This window comes from Mauremys reevesii, linkage group 1, assembly GCF_016161935.1.
Source record: "Mauremys reevesii isolate NIE-2019 linkage group 1, ASM1616193v1, whole genome shotgun sequence".
NCBI lineage: Eukaryota > Metazoa > Chordata > Testudines > Geoemydidae > Mauremys > Mauremys reevesii.
This window is the reverse complement of record NC_052623.1, coordinates 351188165-351201804: the sequence shown is the minus strand read 5'-3', so window position 1 is coordinate 351201804 and position 13640 is coordinate 351188165. Positions and strand designations below refer to the sequence as shown.

The following is a 13640-nucleotide window of genomic DNA, read 5'->3' as shown; positions in this document are numbered from 1 at the left end:
GAAATGGGCCATCCTGATTATCGCTACAAAAGTTGTTTTTTCTCCTGCTGCTAATAGCCCACCTTAACTGATTAGTCTCATTAGAGTCGGTATGGCAACACCCTTTTTTTTCATGTTCTCGGTGTATATATATCTTCCTACTGTATTTTCCACTGCCTGCATCTGAAGAAGTGGGGTTTAGCCCACGAAAGCTTACGCCCAAATAAATGTGTTAGTCTCTAAGGTGCCACAAGGACTCCTGTTCTTTTTACAATAAGGGGCTGATCCTAAAGCCCACGGAAATCAGTAGAAGACTTCAATAGGGATTGGATCAGGCCCTGGTTCCAGTGTATTATTATATAACATGTTCATAGGACTGCCATGTGGGATGAGTATGAACAATAAACTGATACGTAGCACATCTCCAGTACCTTGGAAGATAGCCACGGGCTTAACAAACCTTCATGGATTTAGCCTTATGACACCCTTTGGAGACAGGCCACAGGTAGCCTACGTGACACAAGGAGAAGACAAGTGATTTGCCCAAGGTGATGCAGCAATTCACGGGCAGAGTTGGAAATAGAACCCGGGCATTCTGAGTCTCTAGTCCCCGCTCTAACCATTGCACAAGTCGCCTTGCATTTAAATCCCCTGTTGCTGGGCAGTAGGCTGCTGACATCAGGCTTCATTTCAAATGTGAGCGAGAAATGTGCTCAGCTTCCTCATCTTTTCATCCCAGCCATCACGCCTTGAGCTTCAAAGTCATCGGCTCCCCTGAGCCTAACAGGAACAGCAGCCTGAGACGTGTTCATCCTAGATGACACCCAGGGAATTCACTCTGCGCTCCTTGCTTCTATCCCAGTCGCGAGCAGCTTGGCTGAGTAACCCCCTCATCTACAAATCAATGGGAGAGTCCTGATTTCAGCAGCTCACTTCCCAGCCCCATAAGCCCAGGGTAATTAAGCAGTAGTGGCTTCATTCCCGACACCACATTTTCTCTGTTTTGCATGCTTAGGCCACCATGTCGTGACAGGGCCTGTTGACGTCAGGTCGCAGCCCAACTTTATCACACAGAGTTGTGATTCTGTCAGCCTCCCAACGGGCTGACATTGGGGACCACTGGCAATAAGAGAGCAGAAGTTGATGTTACACAAGCTACGGAGCCATCTGCTCTTGTTGAGAGCTGTAGTATAGAATATCAGGGCTAGAAGGGACCTCAGGAGATCATCTAGTCCAACCCCCTGCTCAAAGCAGAACCAATCCCCAAGCAGATTTTTTATCCCAATTCCCTAAATAGCCCCCTCAAGGATTAAACTCACAACCCAGAGTTTAGCAGGCCAATGCTCAAACCACAGAGCTATCCCTCCTCCCAGCCTCAGCTCCTCTGGGAATCGGGCACAGATCAAGACACAGACAGCACAGTGGCCAGTAGGTTACGCAGCACCCTGGCACAAAGACCCTCATGTCACTAAGCACCACCACAGCACGGTTATTTTGCCCTGCAGGCAAACAGGGAACAGGCGATCATCCTGCTGGGCCCTGGAGCCAGGGCTGAGTGGGTCAGGCCGTTAGTGTGGGTTTAATAAGACTTTACACCTTCAAAGTACCGTACCAAACTGTCGCTCATTTCTCCTCGCACGGCTGCGCTGAGACAGGGCTGGCTGATGGGTCCACATCTACAGCTGGGGAACAAGAGGCCCAGGGAGGTTAAAGCCAGTATTTGGAGAAGTGGCTGCTGCTTTCGCAGTCCCAGCTCGTCCCACTTCGGGCCTCGTTAGCTGCAGTGCTGAGAATCCAGGGTTCCGGGAAGGAGGTGAATGGGTTGGACTGGGACTCAGGAGAGCCGCGTGTGATTTCCCCAGGCTTTCGGCATCACCCACTCTCTCTGCGCCTCAGTTCCCCGGCTGTAAATGGGGATAATGACCCGGTTCGGGTTGCAAGCTCTCCAGGCAGGGACTGTGTGTCTACAGCACCAAGCGCAATGGGCCACTGATCTCTGCAGGAGCCCTAGCTGCTGCCCTAATCCAAATAATAACTGACAGTAAACCTAATTAAAGCCAATGGAGCTGTGAGTGCTCAGCACCTGGGAAAGCCAGGCCCCCAACCTGGCAGCCAAGTTGGATCCATGTGGCAAACAGAACCAGCAGAGCAAATGGGAAGCAGAGAACTCAGGAGCTCCTGGGCGTGAGTCACATGAAAATGCTGGCTATGTACACGGGCTATAGCAGGTACCACCTCGGCACCGAGGTGCTTTGTCCTTTGCCTTCTCACCTAAGATAGGGTGACCAGATGTCCTGATTTTATAGGGACAGTCCCGATTTTTGGGTCTTTTTCTTATATAGGCTCCTGTTACCCTCCACCCCGGTCCTGATTTTTCACTTTGCTGTCTGGTCACTCTAGCCTAAGATCACACCGTGAGTTCTGGCAGAAGGAAAAGAGCTCAGCTCCCTTGAGTACCAGATCTGCACGTTAACGCAGCCCAGCCCGCTCCCCGCTCGTAATAGTGCCTAGCTTTTTCATCAGTGCACAACAAAGCGCTTTACAAAGGACGGTATCCCCACTTTGCAGAAGAGAAAACTGAGGCGCAGGGACTTACCCACAGTCACCCAGCAGCAGAACTGGGACTAAAACACAAGTCTTCTGGGTCCTAGTCAACTGTGTTATCCACTAGGCAACTCTGCCATCCACTGCATTGTGCTGTCTCTTTAATTTCCCTCGTCATCATGAGCACTGGAGCCCGCCCCCCCGCATTCCACAGTCCCAGCAAAGAGAAGAATGAGTTCAGAAAACCATCCCCACACAAATGCAAGCTGCAGCCTGTCTCTCTGATAGCATGGGCATATGTGCCCAGTGCTCATTGCTGGTGTATCCCAGGAGATACATTAGATGGATGTTTATCTGCAGGGCTTGTGCTAAGCGGCCTGTGCACCCATCAGCAGATGGCAGAGCCGCCAAGATTGATGGGTAGCGCACAGAAAGAGGACATTGCGGGGGTGGGGGTGCAAGATAACCCTGGTAGTCTCCACCGCTGACGTCTAGGAGTGCGTACGCTTTCCGGAGACGGAAAAGAGTGAGAGTCTCTCTCTCTCTAAAGATGACTGCAGATTCAGAAGCGGATGAGGAGTTATTCCATTAGCTTCATCCACACTGCCTCTGGACTCAGAGGCTTTATTTTGTTATGTTGGGGCTGGAGATGTTTGTATTGGGAAAAGACCTACACCCAGCACTGGAGAACTCAAACCAGGAGTTAGCCCAGGTCCCCCCTTCTCCTGTAATACCCAGGGACAGGGCATGGGCCCTGCTCCTGCCCCCTATACACCACTCCAGCAGTGCATAGGGGCTATTAAACTGCTTCGAGAGGTTGAGGGAGGGTTCCGCAAAGGGGCTCTGTCAGGGCCCCTGCACTGTCCCTCTTGCAAGCCTTGGCAGAGGGGGCATCGGGTCAGGCCCCTGGCACATGGTGCTACAGGGTTTCTGGGCTGCTCAGCTGCCCATGAGCAACCTTGGCCAGACTGCCATAAACTAGAGCAGCCCAGAATATGTAGGGCACAAAAGTGGCATGAAGGTACATTCGCTGGAATAACTCACGACTCCCTGGCGGAATGAGGAAAAGCCACGGGACACGGCAATACCAGGGTACAGGTGAAAAGGTAGGAAACGAAGGGGAGGAATAAATGGTCAGTTTTCACAATGGAGAGTGGTAAATAGCAGGGTTCCCCAAGGATCTGTACTGGGACCAGTGCTGTTCAACATATTCCTAAACGATCTGGAAAAGGAGGTGAACAGTGAGGTGGTAAAATTGGCAGACTATACAAAATGACTCAGGATAGGTAAGTCCCAAGCCGCCTGCGAAGAGCTACAAAGGGAGCTCACCAAACGGGGTGGCTGGGTGACAAAATGGCAGATGAAATTTGATGTTGATATGTGCAAAGTAATGCACACTGGAAAACATACTCCCAACTCTACCTACAGAATGATGGGGTCTTGAAATCATCATGGCTGGTTCTCTGAAAACATCCGCTCAATGTGCAGCTGCAGTTACAAAGCTAACTGAATGCTAGGCACCATTAGGAAAGGGATAGCTAATCAGATAGAAAATATAATAATGTCACTCTATAAATCCGTGGTACATCTTGAATGCTGCACGCAGGTCTGGTCACCCCATCTCAAAAAAGATAGACTGGAATTGGAAAAACTATAGAGAAGGGCAACAAAAATAATTAGGGATATGGAACAGCTCCTATACAAAGAGAGATTAAAAAGACTGGGGCTGCTTATCTTAGAAAATAGATGACTAAGGGGGATCGGATAGAGGTCTATAAAATCTTAAATGATGTGGAGAAAGTGAACAGGGAAGTGTTATTTATCCCTTCACAGAACATAAAAACCATGGGTCATCCAATGAAATGAATAGGCAGCAGGTTTAAAACAAACATAAGGAAGTATTTCTTCACACAACGCACAGTCAACGTATGGAACTTGTTGCCTGGGGATGTTGTGAAGGCCACCAGTATAACTGGGTTCAAAAAAGAATTAGATAATTTCATGGAGGATGTCCATCAACCCCATGTTTTGGTATCCCTAAACCTCCAACTGCCAGAAGCTGGGACTGGATGACGGAGGATGGATCTCTCAAAATTGCCTTGTTCTGTTCATTGCCTCTGAAGCATCTGACATTGGCCATTGTCAGAAGACAGGATACTGGGCTAGATGGACCTTTGATATGACCCAGTATGGCCGCCCTTATATTCTTGCTCCACATTCTGAGCCGTTCCATCTGTGTTGTTGAATCCGGCCACCTCTGTCAAATCAAATCACATATTTCTAATATTGTGATCATTCTAATATCTCACACAAATATCCCTTATCCTCTAGGTCTGGTCCAACCCCATTCAGCTCACCATAGCTGTAGAAACTTGTCTTTTGATTTTAAATTAAAGATCCAGCCAAAAATGCTATTTGTGTCCTGGTGACTATTTCATGATTTGACATCCAGCTGCAATACTCAGAATACTCTTCACTTTCATTACAGTGGAAACCTTCAGCCAGGCACTGGAAGCATTGATTAGTTCTCATCACCATCCTGGCTGAGGCAGCTCAGCGTGTTTAATCATTTTACATATGGGTAAACTGAGGCACAGACAGGTTAAGAATTTTGTCCAAGGCCATGCCAGGGCTGAGAGCAAGAATACAAGAGCTCTGACTTTGAATCCTTTGTTCAGACCATCAGAAACGCTTCCTCCCATGTGTAGTTTATAAGGGACCTGGTCCACCCAATCTAGGTGGGGACAGAAATCTAGAGATGTTCCTCTAGGCACTTCCTCTTTTTGCCATCTGAGTAAGCTGATGGAGGGGGTCTTTCAACCATCCAGATATCCTCGCTAACTCTCTACACTGAAGATTGTCTGAGGGTTCCCAAGTTAATTCAGAGCAGATCATTGGCCCATCCAGGCCCATATGTTATCACCAGCAGCAACCTGTACCTGATGCTTTGGAGGAGGTGAAGCCCCCACCTTCCATAGCAATTCCTTAAATCTCACTGTGCCTATCCAGAAATGAAGTCCTGCTGGTTTATGGCAGCAGCATTGGGAATTTCAGGATGGGTTCTTTAATAATCAGGGAGCAAATGCCTAAAGAGGCTTTGCATGTCTTCAGAATAGTCCTGCATAGACATGCAACACTGCCTGAGTTTTAGGCTGGGCGCCATGCTGCACCTGGGGTAACCCTGTACAAGTAAGAAGGGAGATGGGGTTCCTTCTTGGCACCTCTAATGCCCCAAAGTGTGATGGTGTAACACCTCCATAACAGGATCTGAGCCTGCATAGCTGCAAATGTTACTAGCACTCAAACACTTAGCTAGTCCATTACAATGATCCCAGCTATAATGTTTTTCTTCATGAAATGCAGCTGCATTAGTAGCAAGAATGTTGCGCGTCTCTCTGGAGACCCTTAGGCCTACAGGATAATAGTTTGAGATCTTCGGGTAAGCTAAGGTCAGACAGTGCCTGAGTGGGGCTCATTCATTTATTAGTAGCGGGAGTGATATAGTCTGAGCCCAGCAGTGGGAGCCAGGAATTCTCAAGTGCTAATCCCAGCTTTGGCGCTGATGCCCTCTATAGCCTTGAGCACGTAGGTGGGCCTCAGTTTGCCCATCTGTTAAATGGGGATAATAATACTCCCCTAGCTCACAAGAGGCGTGGTGCAAATCAGTTACCTAATGCTGTCAGATAAAGCAGCGCTAGAGAAACACTAATTAGCAGCAGCTAGGCCCCTTCTTACCAGGTCAAATTCCAGCTAAGCCAAGCCAAGCAGTCTCAGGAAGCCACAGTGGGCCATGATTTCAGTGGAGCCGCTCCAGATTCACACCAGTGTAACCGGAAGCAGAATCTGCTCCATTTCTGAAGACACTCCGGTCATGCAGATTGAAGCGACACCTCAGGAGAGAGAAAACAAAAGTCTGTCTTTCTCAGGACAGCCCATCTGGAAGAAGCCATTGTCTCCCCCGACCACATGCCCAGCTCTATCCTTTCATAGATCATAAAGCCCCCTGGATGCCAAAGGCCTGGTGGTGTGATCATTTCCATGTGTTCTCATGAAAAGGGTGAGCCGACTTCCCCCTCTGGCCACGGGATGGAATATGGGACTGATCAGGAAAAGAGCTGTTGGAACAGATTATTTATTATTACCAATAACATCTAAATCTCCTCTCTGTTTGAAGGATACACCGAGTACAAAATTCAGCCCCGGTGTAACACCACTGAAGTCAATGGAAGAGTCAGACCAGGGATGATTTGGCCATTAGGGACTTGCTCAGGCAACATGACCATTGAAATGCTGAAAACAATGAGCGCTGAAGACACTCAACACCTCTCAGGGGGTTCTCAACATCCCTCCCACGAGCCCTGTATGACGGCGGTGGGATCTGGCCCATTGTAAGTAGAGGTCCCCATGGTTGCAATGCAGTCACTTTTGCAGGGGAAAAGAGGCAGCTGTTTAACAGCACACCGCAGCATACGGCACTGCTCCTGCTCCTGTTGACATCAAAGGAAAGACTCCCCTGGCCTTCAGCGGCTACAGGGTGAGGCTAGAAGAAGGGGAATTAGGAAGGATGCTACATCCAAACTGAAACCACTGTGGGAGGCTGGGCGCTTGGAACGTCAATGGGAATTTTGCCAGCACACCAGGGGTCTGCAGTGACCGCTGCTAGGCAGGATCTGGGTCTTACATTACACTTGAAAAACAGCGGCATAATGCCCCAGCGCACGGGTGTATTGATTCAGCAAAGAGTGAGAGGAAGAAAGTGGGGTAAACTAAACGGACAAGGCATTCTTCTTCTGGAATAAGAGTGTCCACACATGGAGCTAATCGAGTGCAGCAAATCAGGGATAACTCCATGCATAGGTACATCCCACGTGGCACTACAGTGGTGAGCAGAGTTACACTTGACACGGAATTAATCCTCAGGCCCACCCACTAACTGTGCATGTTTCATGCCAGGCCCAGCTCTGTCTCCCTGCTCAGGCACCACTGATGCTCACCGCGCTGAGTCAAATGTCTTTGGAAAGAGCGGAACTGGCCCCAGTGACTGGCTTTTCCTTTTAAAGCAACCCCTTGTCACTGGCTGGCACCTCGCTAGCCGGGAACAGCGCACAAATGACAGGCTGAATGGATGTTGGCGTTTATGGCATACAGGCCTGGGGCACAAATCTGCACCTGGGAAACGTCGGATCCATTCAGCGAAGCCTAATTGATTGTTTCCGGCTAAACCGCTGGAGGGGAAAGGGAGTCAATGGCTGCATAAGCTTGTTTGCAGTTGTAAAACAAACATCTCCTCTCCTGCATTAAGCAGAAGGATATTGGCCATGCCACACTGGAGAGAGGGGTTAGTGAAGGGGCAAAGTGTCAGGGCGAGGATACCCCAGCTGAGCTGGCCCACTCCCCTCATCTCTACCTCCGCTTCTGACCCGCCATAGCCAACCAAGAATGGCTCTTCTAATAGGCCATTGTCAGAGCCACATTCTTCTGCTCGCTCTCTCTTCTGTTCCCCTTCCCTTGTCACCCCCAGCCCTCTCTTTCCATCTTCCTTTCGGGCTCTGACCCTGGATGCTGCCACGTTGGACAGTCCTGTGGCAGTCAAATATTTGCAGAAATCCCAAGCAGACGAGGAGTCCCACCCTCCCTGTGGTCTACAGCCCATAGGTGGTGAGATCACTTGGTCTCTTCCCCCCAGAATGAGCGAGACACCCTTGGGCTAGGACTTGGCCATCGGAGAGCCTTCCGTGCACCCAGTACCCTCTGATGGCAGTTACATTTGGCGCGTGCTGTTGGTTTGCTCTACATTGCAACTGGCCCGTGCCAGCTGACTTGGGTTCGCGGGGCTCGAGGTAAGGGGCTGTTTAACAGCAGTGTAGACATTAGGGCTCAGGCTGCAGCCTGAGCTCTGGGATCTTCCCACCTCACAAGGTCTTAGGGCCCGGGCTGCAGCTCAAGCCCGAACATCTACACCACAATTAAACAGCCCCTTAGTCTGCGCCCCGGACGCCTGACTCAGCAGGCACAGCGGTGCGTTTTTAATTGTAGTGTCGACATACCCCTAGTGGTGATTTCTCAGCCGACAGTGCCTGCCTTTGGAATTCACGCCCCTTGGCAGCATGTCAGAGCTCATGTCTTGCAAAGAAGGCCACTCACCTGTAGTTGGAGTTCTCCAAGTCTATTGTCTGGGCATATCCATGCTCTCAGGGGGTGTGCGCCCACTCAGAACCCTCTGGAAAGCCGTGACCAATGCAGCTGTCTGCACTGTAGTACCCTGGTTTGAAGAAGTGCCTGGGTTGGCCCCCAAAGAGTCTAAGAAATCTGCTATGGGAACTTCTCCATTAGTTCATGAGGGCGCATCCAGTCACTTTGAAGCTGAAGGACCAGGGATCTAATCCTGGCTCCCGACAAATAGGGTGTGTTTGATGTATATGGAAATGGCCCGATTTCCAAAGGTGCCAGTTCACTTCAGTGGGATTTATGGGTGCTTAGTGCCTATGAAAACCAGGCTACAATTGCAGATTCTGAAAACAGGCATTCATTACAGCATAGCCCTGATAGAGCCGAGCATTTAGAACAAGGGCACAGAGCTGGGTGGGTGGCCCCAAGTTTAGAACAAGGGTGCACATGTCCCAAGTAGAAGGATCTGCACAGGAAGCTCTCACCTGGGCACAGCGGCTTATTTTGTTTCATGTTCATCTCTTTTTATTTTCTGCAGTTAAAGCCCCTGGATGCTGCAGAAAGAAGAGCAACGGAAAGCAATGCCTAGTTAATCCACCTCACATCGAGCCCTGTAAAACCGGTTGTTGCTGTACATCCAAATGAAGAAAGAAAAAAGCCAGCCCAACAGCCCTCGAATCAACTCCACCTCCCCTTGCCAAACCCGTCACAGCCTCCAAACTTTGCATCCTCTGCATAAGCAGTCACTGCTACACACACCGATGAGTTAACTCACACTACCTGAACACAAACAAGCTCTCCTGTGCGCTCCCGTTAGTTCTGTTTGAAATGAATGACGTGCCCATCTCTGTCTGTTGGCTTCCACTACTCCACATTACACATCCCAGTCTGTGCTGGGGTAGCTTACAAAAATGGGACCTATTTAAAGTGACACTGATATGCAATTCTAGTCCTCAAATTTAGGGGCTTTTTGAAGAAATGGAAAGTTTTATGAAAACTCTTAGGAATATAAATTGAAGCTAGACAAATAACTGATTTTAAAGTTCACTGAAAGTTCTGAAAAATCAGGTAAAAAATTGTTTCAGGTTGATGTGCAGCAAACATTTTGCGGAGACCAAAAAGTTGGAAAAAAAATCCAGTTGCTTTTGAGCTTTTTAAAAACATTTAACAAAATTAAAATAAAATTGCTGTAAAATTTGAAACAAAAAGTCACTTCAAATGAAAAAAATCAAAATGTTTCATTTAGAAAATGTTGAAAAAAAAAGTTTCAACTTTTTCAGATTTTTTTTTTTTCGTGACCAAAACCATTTGGGAAAATCAACATAAATTTGCTAAATGTTTTGGTGACCAGAATTTTTATTTTTTAGTGAAAAAAAGTTTTGTTCAGAAAATTTCATCCATTTCTAAAATAAATATTTTCATCATTTAAAAAAAAATCAATGACGTTTTGATTTCTGTTGGCTTGTTTCTAGTTTAGACAGTTAGCAGCAGTATTGGGATTCCAACCACAAACGCCTGGGAAGAGTGCCTAGAAAATGCTACGAGAAGAAAGTGAAACATACCAGTCTGGTCTCACTGTCCATGGTGCGCCGTGTGTCTCACACATGCAGTCAACAAACAGCATCAGTGTTGTGGTGTAGGAACTGGGGCAAAGACCTTCAAAAGAAACCAGTGATTTTGGGGGGACAACTTAAGGTGCTGGTTCTCAGAAAGTGCTGAGCACCTGCCCTCAAAAGATCAAGCCCCTTTAACATGAGTTAACCAAAGAGCACTAGCCTTTATCTACCTAAGGCAATGGCCTGCATCACCTTAGTATCTGAAAGCCTCACAATCTTTAATACATTTATCCTCGCAGCACCCCAGCAACACAGGGAAGTGCTGTTATCCCCATTTTTCAGATGGAGCACTGAGGCACAGACGGACTAGGGCCCAGATTCACAAAGGTAGTTAGGTTCCTAGTGTCTATTGAAATCAGTGCAGGTTAGGAGCCTAAATGCCTTTGTGAAGCTAGACCTACGTGATTTGCCCCGGATCGCATAGGATGTCTGGGGCAGAGGAGGGAATTTAACCCAAGTCCCTGGGTAGTGCCTTCACCTTTGCACCAGCCGCCCTTTCTGTTAACATTGGCCTAGGACAGGGGTGGCCAACCTGTGGCTCCGGAGCCACATGCAGCTCCTTGTATAGGCACCGACTCCATGGCTGGAGCTACAGGCGCCAACTTTCCACTGTGGCAGGGGGTGCTCACTGCTCGACCCCTGGCTCTGCCACAGACCCTACCCCCACTCCACCCCTTCCTGCCCCTTCCCCTGCCATGCCCTCACTCCTCCCCCTCCCCCCAGCCTCCTGCACATGAGGAAACAGCTGAGGGGAGGGAGGGAGAGGCACTGGCTTGCTGGTGGGTGGGAGATGCTGGGAGCAGGCTGGGGAGCTGCTGACATATCACTGTGGCTCTTTGGCAATGTACATTGGTAAATTCTGGCTCCTTCTCAGGCTCAGGCTGGCCACCCCTGGCCTAGATTATTGAAATCCTGTCTGTCTCAATAATCTACCCTAAGGGTTTGCAGGTAGCACGGGTGGGATATTCAACTCTCCGTCTGCCTCTCTGTGCCAGTGTTTATACAGGAGGGTTTATCTCGACGATCTCCCTTTAACGGGAAGGAGATTTTCCCGTCATGTATTTGGCACTCTAGAGAATGGAGGCACCAGCGCTGATATGAGCAACAGCTCTGCGAGCAGAGGATCCAGAGTGCAGGAGATTTGTGATGCAAATGATTTACTAGTGTTCAGCTGGAAACATAAGGGATTTCAATATGGTGAGCCAAATCGGATTCATTACCTGACAATTAGCTCTAAATTAATGCAAAACTTGTACAGCGTGATTGAGCTCGGAGGGGAGAGATTTTTCTGACAGTCGGAGTCAGTGAGATGTGTGGAATTCAAACCCTGTCTGTTTGGGGTAGGGTGCAACCGCTGTCACTGGGGCAGGCTGGCTCTGGTGAACTCGTGGCCGTAGGAGCTAATGGCAAAACTCCCGGTGATTTCAGTGGTGTCAGACCAGGACTCTGGGGGGAAAAGGGGTTTAGATTTGGCGGGAAGATAGGCAGACAAGCAAGCCTGGGCGCTACCACAACATATACATAATTAATAACAACATTCAGATCTGGATCCTGATGGCCCCAAAACTCAGGGGTGATCGGCTCCAGCCTTCTGTCCTACCTCCAGGCCAGGAGATTCTGATCAGAATCCGAATGCTCTCAGAATCTGGTGATATTTGGACCTGGGGTTTTGTTGGGGTCTTCGCCAGCCCTAAAGTAATACCCAGATATTGGAGAATTTCTTGGTGAGATTTCCTCCCCTGCCCCCAGGGCCGGCTCCAGGTTTTTTGCCTCCCCAAGCAAAAAACAGGGAACAACACTGAAGAGCAACACTGCTTGGCCACTAAATCCCTGACCCCTTCCCCTGACCTCTGAGCGTGTGGGTGGGAGAGGGAGCCCCCCCTTACCCTGATGGGGATGGCAGAAGAAGGGCCTGGGGCAGCAGGGGCATGCTGGCACTGGCCTCCAGTTTCCCTAGTCCCAGGGTGGACTCGGCTATTCAGCTGAACCTGGCACAGTCAGGCCAGATGCTGAACCATCAGGAGAGCCTCTTGGTGCAGAGATGAGGGAGGAGAAGTAGCATCTCGTTGCTAGGCAACAGCTCCTGCCCATCCTTAAAGGGCCAGGGCAGGGCCTTAGCTCTTAGCAAGTGCTGTTTATTTGTGCAGATCAGAGTGATTTCTGCCGCCTAGAAACCCGTCGCCTAGCAATGAGACGCTAGCTCCTCTTTCCCATCCAGTGAACCGAGGCTGCTCCCGCTCCGGTTTGCTGCCAAACCTTCCCCTTCACACCCCCTCTCAGCCTATGGCAAGTGCTCAGAACTCTCCTAACTGCCAAACTCTTGGGCTCCCTCCCACCCAAAGCATCTGCTACCGCAGAACGGAGGTCCTGTTTGTTCTGGTGCTGGGGACAAACATGACTTTCCACCATATTGTAACAAATCCCCGGCCAGCTAGGACATCGCTGTTGTCACGACGCCTCATGCTGCTGCCATCAGAACTTCCCAGCTGCCGTGAGGATGAAACCTAGATCCTCTTGCTCTGAAAGCTCAGTCCTTACCTCCTCAGGAGAAAGGAGGATCTCCATGAGCTGTTAGCAATCTAGGGACCATTGCACAGTTCTGATTCCATACAGCAGAGGACAGCGGCCCAGGGATGCATTAGCCATTCCACTGAAGCCAGAGCCGCAGGGTTGAATAGTGTGAAATCTGTATGTCACTGATAAACTGATCCACGGAACCACCACACTGTCACAATGCATCCAATAAGCTTCTGCCTATACTAGGTGTCTTCTGCCTATAGTCAGCTTCTGGGACCCATCAAATCAGCCATCCGTCTGCGAGACGTTCCTAAATCTAACACAGAACCGTTTGGTCTGCCACTACTGCTGTGATTTAAGGCAGAGTTGGAAGAGCAAAGATCAGTGTGGAAACCATGCTGGCCACCGCTGGGGTCAGTCACCACCTCCTTACCACCACAAGGAGCGGGGATAGAAGGGAGTCTGAGAGATGATCTGCCCTACCTCTTCTGTGAGGGGGAAAGAGAGCAGGTGTAGGGAAGGGGATGGAGGGAGGGGAGAGGAGAGACTGAGTGGGTGGGTTGGGTTGGGTTGGGTTGGGTGGGAAGAAACTAAGAATAAGAATTATCCTACCTGGGTAATAAAATCGACATGCTGAAGATGACAGGCCCAATTATTAATTCAATCACACACAAAGATGCCTGGGGAGGTAAGACTAGAACTCTGGACTATCAAACTCCAAAACCACAGCTCTCAGCCACTTGAACCAAAGGAGACCCTTGTGATGACCACCATGTTGGCTAGCAACCCAGTGCTTGAACCCGCCCTCTCCAGAGC

The 13640-nt window shown here is 49.4% G+C and overlaps 1 long non-coding RNA gene across 4 annotated transcripts in view; it reads right to left on the bottom strand.

Moving 5' to 3' along the window:
* Nucleotides 1–13010, bottom strand: part of LOC120404528 — a 68668-nt gene extending 55658 nt beyond the window's left edge. Inside the window, exons 1-6 of one of the 4 annotated variants that reach the window (XR_005598044.1) lie at nucleotides 12194–12361; nucleotides 11528–11753; nucleotides 10254–10347; nucleotides 9177–9245; nucleotides 6259–6413; nucleotides 1592–1661 (exon numbers count right to left, since the gene is read on the bottom strand). This is a non-coding gene — a long non-coding RNA (uncharacterized LOC120404528). Of the gene's footprint in view, nucleotides 1–1461; nucleotides 1662–6258; nucleotides 6414–9176; nucleotides 9246–10253; nucleotides 10348–11527; nucleotides 11754–12193; nucleotides 12362–12845 lie in introns of those variants that run through there. The other 3 variants (XR_005598042.1, XR_005598033.1, XR_005598051.1) reach the window with 3 other exon arrangements.
* Nucleotides 13011–13640: the final 630 nt, after the last annotated feature.